The sequence below is a fragment of the Myotis davidii genome, unplaced genomic scaffold (assembly GCF_000327345.1).
Source record: "Myotis davidii unplaced genomic scaffold, ASM32734v1 scaffold533, whole genome shotgun sequence".
Classification (NCBI taxonomy): Eukaryota; Metazoa; Chordata; class Mammalia; order Chiroptera; family Vespertilionidae; genus Myotis; species Myotis davidii.
The window spans coordinates 714,384-721,837 of NW_006285996.1; positions in this window are offsets into that span (position 1 = coordinate 714,384).

The window sequence follows — 7,454 nt, forward strand, 5'->3', positions numbered from 1 at the left end:
AATCCCTGCTCCCAGTCCCCTCTTCCCCACATTGCTCTAGGTTTCTTAAACCACATTCCTTGAAACACGAATCCCTGAACTGCTCTGAGAAAATGAAGGTTTCAGGGAAATGCTGTCGCAATTCTCTGCGGCAGGTTCATAATCCCACTCCCAACTTAAAGGGTCTCAGAAGTCCTACGAAGAAGCAGCCTGCTTAGCTTTGGTGAACCAGAAGAGCCAAATCTTTTTTCATGTCAGCCTGCTGATCATCCAGGTTGGGCTGTCGCAATTCTCTGCGGCAGGTTCATAATCCCACTCCCAACTTAAAGGGTCTCAGAAGTCCTACGAAGAAGCAGCCTGCTTAGCTTTGGTGAACCAGAAGAGCCAAATCTTTTTTCATGTCAGCCTGCTGATCATCCAGGTTGGGAAGTGTTGCTCTGTGCTCTCCCGACCCTGGGCTCACATCCCTACCCCTGTGTGGCCTCTGCTTACTCATGGTTCACACTTCTCAGCTGGATGCAAAATGTGGGGTGGTGCCTGCCAGGTTCACTGGAGGGAAGGTTTAGAGGTTCAATATTTGTTGTTCTGGGCTTCAATTCCCACTTCAAAGTTAAACATATTTCAGAACCAAAAAGTTAAAAAGTACCCTCAGTTTCCTATAAATGGTAGTTGGACAGAGGTTCCTAAACTTCGTTATATGGTAGAGTCACCTCAGGGTCTTGAAAAATACTGATGCCTGGGCTCTACCCCCAGACATTCTGATTTAATTGATATTGGGTACAACTGGATACTGTGGGGTTAAAAGTTCCCTAGGTGATTGCAACATGCAGCAAGTTGAGGAATCACTGTGGTGGGGTGAGTTAAGTCACCTAATTCTCAATATAATGCTATGTTCACTAGTAATGGATGTAAGTGAGTACACATAATGTGAGGGAAAAGAGTACCTATTTTGCTGATAGAAAAACTGATCATTGTTGCAGACATAAATTTGGGACTGGAATACTCCACTCCTAATCCATTGTTCATGCTTGCTAGATTTCTGAGTCTTAGACAAGCTCCAGAAGGTGAGCCAAAGGCCCACCTCTGAGGAGCTCTTTGCCCGTTGCTTTTCACTTGATGTGACTCTGTGGTCCTCATCCTTTGAAGTGGGAATTATGATTTATTCTATAGCTATGAAAACTGGAATACCAAGGATTTGCCTGAGGTTAGCCGCTAACAAGAGCCAAACTGGGACTTCAACGCAGACTTGATGAGGGCAGATTCCAAACTCTTTCTATTAGATCACATTGCCAAGTGAACCTGGTCTCCAAAAATTGAGTTTAGAAATAGTTTTGGTACCTATTTTCCGGATTTATGAAGTTGTTGAGTCTAATCCAAATTAGCCTTAGAAATCCCAAATGAGGGAGAACAATGATAGAAATATTTTCTCTCTCCAGCAGGTGACTACACATCAAATCTGTACCACAGGACAGAAGGGGACTGATGTGCACGTAGAGGCTGCGTAATTTTTTCCTGTTGCCACCAAAATCCGATAAAGAGGAAATGGTTGCTAGTGGATCTCTGAGCCTTCATAGTTTTTTCTCTTCTAAATTTGGTAAATACATCATGCAGGGCATCATGAAAAAACATAGTTTAAGTCAATGTAATAACAAATGGTGTAGGGATTTTTTTCATTTTTTTGTTGATGAAGTCAAATTGATATCTGTGATTCCAGACAACTGGAAGACAAAGGCACACTCCTTTGTCTTATATTGTGTTACAAATATTTAACTTGGATTAATCTACATAATAGCAGCTGGAGGCTTTCTTGCAAGCTGAGGGAACTCAAAGGACTTAATACTATTTAACAATGTCAAATTTCTCTGTCAGGCAGAGTCTAAATGGGTGAAAAATTAGCAAGATGAGCCATAAAATGTCATTTTTATGGAGAAGGGAGATTTACTTCAAAACAATGTTTCAGTGTATAGTGTAATCTGTCATAGATTAGGTAACGTTCAGTGGGAGCCTGTAAGAGTTGCCTTTAGTGAGCTAAGCATTCTACCTTTCCTAGTTTCTCCCATTTGGCCTTGGCTTGGCTGGCTGGCACTCTTGGTTGCTAGGGTCAACTACAGCACTCCAACTGAGTTGCCGGAATCCCTATCTGCAGGCCTATCTAGGGCCCAGAAGTTGAGGGTCAGGTCCAACAAGAACACTCACAACCTGAAACAGCAGGCTAATTATGGAAACGAAAGCGTCCTGAAATGAGCTAAAGGAGGGGATTCCAATAGGAAATCATCCTGAGTTTTTAGCAGAGTGGCAACAATAGGAACTAGAAACAAAACTTCTGAAGAAAATCTTTTAGGTTTTAGTATACTTTGATTCTATTCTTGAACTTTTCACTTTTCTGAGGACTTTCAGAGGGACCTCCATCTGCACGTACTGAGTATTTGTTAGAATCCAGTGTTTTGTTGGACAGCAAGGGAAGCATCAGGGAGTAAGGCTTTGGGACAGGTGTCTGATGGAGGAAGTCAGAGAGACCCCACAGTCCTCAATAACCACCAGTTTATTGTTCTCAGAGTTGATCTGATTCATTAGATGGGAATGGCTTTTACTGAGAAGCTAGATCATTTTCAGAATATTCTGGCTATATCAAGAGCAGCTGCTGGAAACTGCATTTTTTCCATTCCTAATTTTGAGCCTCTGAATATTTCGCAGCAGACAGAATGTGCTTGACAACTGGAAGACAAAAGGCATGCTCTCCCTGCTCTCCCCGGGTTTGTGCTCCTTTCCTCATTGGCATGCAAGTCTTCTCCAGCTGGAGCTCTTATCAGTTTCTCTGAATAAACCTTTCTTTCCAGATTTCTTACCCTCTTTGTTCACTCTAACAATGGCCTTTGTAACCAAGGACAAAGTTAGGAACTGGTGACAGATTATCTTTAATGTTGTCAATGGCAAGTGACTTTGTGGTTGTTGTTGTTGTTGTTAATCCTCACCCGAGGATATTTTTTTACCCATGATATTCAGAGAGAGAAGAAGAGAGGGGGAGAGACAGAGAGAGAAACATTGATGTGAGAGAGGCACATTGATTGGTACCCTCCTGGGTGGGCCCCAACGAGGGCCAGGAATTGAGCCTGCAACCAAGGTACATGCCCTTGACCGGAATCGAACCTGCGACCCTTCAGTCTGAGGGACAACACTCTAACCACTGCGCAAAACTGGCTAGGGCAAGACAAATGACTTTTAAATTTGTGACATTTTTTCTCTCTAAGCCTACTCTTACTAGTATTCTTTACCCTCCTGCGTGGGCCCCAACTAGGGCCAGGAATTGAGCCTGCAACCAAGGTACATGCCCTTGACCGGAATCGAACCTGCGACCCTTCAGTCTGAGGGACAACACTCTAACCACTGCGCAAAACTGGCTAGGGCAAGACAAATGACTTTTAAATTTGTGACATTTTTTCTCTCTAAGCCTACTCTTACTAGTATTCTTTGCAGAGGGTGATTCAGAGAGCTCCATCGGAAATCTTTTGTTCCCATAAAACCCAAACCTGTTTAGAAACTGGTCAGTTGTTATTCAGAAACACTGTGTAGGATGGAATAGAATATCTTGGCTGTCCGTTTTTGTGGGCCTGTGGTTGGGCTGTCCTCACCTTTTCCCTCTCTTTTACTCATCCAATCCATCACAAGGTCCTCTTGATTCTATCTCCTAAAAGCTCTTGAACCCTTCTCTCTATTCTCATGGATGTTTTCTCAGTCCTGACCACTGCTGTCTAATGGGTGACTGCTCCAACTCTGAGTTGACTTCCTTAGCTCCAAGGTTAACTTCCAGCCGATTTTCCATGTTGCCAAACTTATTTTCTTAAATTTGTGAATGTTATCATGCTATTTCCTTATTTAAAATTTATCACTAGCTTTCCACGATCTTCAGGATAAAATAAAACTTTATGATAGTCTTCGTCTTAAGTGTGGATGCTACTTTATGTTCTTCTGACCTTCTGAATTTAATTAACACATCACTGCTTCTCAGGGTCTCCACTGGACTCCTTCAGAATTCAACATAATTTAATCAAATGCCCCTCTTGTCTCTAGGAAAGATGGAGTAGAGAGGAGGATGGGGACATCTATCTTTCCAGGTGGTTATAATGAATCTTCCTTGGTCAAGATTAGGTTGCTGGATGACAAAACCCAATAACCTCCCACCTTGCTTTGTCTTTCGTGAGCCACATGTGGCTCTTTGGCCCCTTGAGTGTGGCTCTTCCACAAAATACCACGTGCGGGCGCACACATACAGTGCACTTAAACAGATTGAGGACATTTTTAGCAAAGGTCAGTTTAGGAGTACCCTAATTAAGTTAATAACAATGTACCTACCTATATAGTTTAAGTTTAAAAAATTTGGCTCTCAAAAGAAATTTCAGTCGTTGTACTGTTAATATTTGGCTCTGTTGACTAATGAGTTTGCCAACCACTGATCTAGCCTCGATGATGGTTGTTTTGTAATTTAGTTGTAATTTTGATGCAGTTGTTGGTGGATGCCAGTCCTGCTTTTACTTACTCCACTATCTTGACTGGAAGTTTTTTGAAGTAGCCCATTAGTTCTATATGTGTGTTGTGATTAGTAGGAAAGACCTTAATCTTTTAGACAAAATAGATTGATGTATTCATACATGTATTCAGTGCCCAGGATAGAAACCAGAAAGCTGCATAAGACTATTTCTCCCCTCCCCATTTTTTCTTTGTAATAAATCACTAAATTTGGCCAGTTTTTCCTTCTTAATGTTTCTCGAACTCATCCCTTTCTCTTGATCTGCATGGTCACTCACCACAGTCTGGGCCCTCATCATCCTTTACCTAATCTATTGTGGCCACATTCTAAGTGTATTCATTTTCCACACTGCAGCCAGAATAAGCCATTTAAAATACAACTCTGACTACGCCATAACCCTCTTCGAAAGCTTTTAGTGGCTTCCTATTCCTTTTTGTGGATCTTCCCTACCAGTATGCTGGGTTGGGTTACAAGTATGAGAAATATTAATCCCGTTAGCTCAAAGGATGGCCCAGTTGTGAGAAGTCTCATTTATTTACCCCCATAATCCATGTAGACATCACTTATGTGTTTCATGATGTGAAAGACTTATGGAATAAAACCCATGGCTCTCAGACTAGTCCTCTCACTAGCTCTACCTCCTGCCACTCCCTTCTTTGTGCAGTAGCAATATGGAGCTGTCTTCAGCCCTCTGAGTGTTATTCTTTTCCCATGCAGTTTTCCATGTCTGGAACATTCTCTGACCTCTTTTATATCTTGCAATTCTTAACATCCTCCAAGACTACATTCAAGAATCATCTGCTTCAGGAAGCCTTCCTAACCTTCAAAGTTAGACCAAGAGGCCTCTCTTCCTATCCCTGATCATTAACATTTTTTTAAATTTTTTTTTACCAGATCACTTCCATATTACCAAGCGGTAGTTTGTTTTTATATCTGTTCCTCCTTCCAGTCTGGGAGTTCCTTTAAGACAAAGTTAATCATCTACAAATTCCTAACACCTGGCACACAGTAGCAGTAAATAAGAATTTCAAGGGGAAACATGTAGGACAGCTCTGATGTTCACTTATCTGCTGGTATGTTAGCTAAAAACACAATGCTTTCATGCCCTTTGCTAATGGGGTCTGATTTAAATTGTCCACCAATACTGGATTTTGAGGCAGTCAGTCCAAAATATCAGAATGCTGAAGTCAATATTATAAAAAGCAGATATAGTTGAACACTCTTTTCTAACTCTCAGCAGTGTTCATTGTTTTTAACAAAAGATAAAAAGCATGTCACCATAAGCACAGAGATGGAGAAGTGAGAACTAATACATTAGAAAGAAAATTGCTTGACACTGAGACTCACTGTGGTTTGTACCACCACCTCTGCAGCCCTGAAGATTTAGTGTTATTTTAGTTGTTAGGGTTTGTAGACTATTGATTGCTGGAAAGTAACCATTTCTAAGATTATATATATGTAAAGTGATTGGTACAGGGCCAAGATTAGGGAGTGACACTGCCAGTTTTAAAGGCCAAAAAGATGGTAAAAATCTCACATCTTGATCTTGAACACATCCACACACACACCATGAGTTTGGAGGACATTCTCCTTTTAGATATCAGATTTCTTGGAGCCCAATCACTGCAGAAATGTTCACCCAGGCCTCTAAGTTCAGAGGTTTTCAAGATGGAGACATGCTCTATAGGCATCCTTACTAGACACCATGATTAGGTCACAATGTTCCCTCTACTTCACTGACCATCCTTGATGGAACAATGGTCAGGGAGGGAGGCAGTAATGCTTCTGGATACTTGAGAAATAAGGATGGAGAAGTTACAGCAGTAATTTTTAAATATATTTTTATTGACTTCAGAGAGGAAGGGAGTGGGAGAGAGAGATAGAAACATCAATGATGAGAGAGAACCATTGATTGACTGACTCCTGCATGCCCCATACTTAGTGGTTAGGCCGACGCTCTATACATTAAGCCAAACCAGCTAGAGCTATAGCAGTCATTTTTAAGAAAGCAGCCTCTTGTTAGGGAGGAGTTATATCTATATCACATAAAATAAAAGGCTAATATGCAAATAGACAGGATGGTGGAACGACCGGTTGCTATGATGCACACTGACCACCCGGGGAAAGACGCTCAATGCAGGAGTTGCCCCCAGCCCACAGGCCCGATTGCCTGACTGGGGCATGCTGGCCAACCTCTTGATCCCCTCCCGCTCCAGCTGGCAGGCTCCGATCACCTGATGGGGAACAGGGAATCAGGGGTGGGTGGTGATAGATCCAGGTGGCGCTAGGCCAAGATGGGTGTGAGTGAGCAGGGCCCCGGCCCCACGCAGAGGGTGACCCACGTTGGCTGCAGGGGTGGGGCCGACTGCTGGCAGCTAGAAAAGATTGGCCCTGATGGCAGGCCAGGCCTAGGGAGTCTACTCTTGCACAAATTTCGTGTGCCAGGCCTCTATTATTATATATTACTGGAAGGTATAATCTGAGGCGTATCTGTACATCATCTGCTAGGGACAACAGATCCCCGCAGTGTTAGCAAGGGAAGATGTGATCATCACAGCCTAACTCATTTGTCTGATTCGGGGGCTCCAGAGGTTTGCTAATATTCAAATTCAAACTAGCTAGGCATTTTCCAACATTAACTAATTTTGGTACCCAAGAACTGATATACTACGATGAAATGAAAAATAATCTGTCTTAAATAGAGAAAATGGAATGTGGCACTATGGCAAAAAGATGTTATGGATGTGGGGGAGAAATGACCTGTGATCTTATTCTAACCCTAAATCTTACCACAAGCTACGAAAGTTCTGCACTGGGGGATCATTGGGGAGGAGGGCAGACATGGAGTTTACATTCTAGTAGGGGATACAAACGATAAACAAGCAGTCACTTAAGCAAGACGATCTTAGCTAGTGCTAAGTGCTATGAAAAAAGAAAGTAGGAAACGAGC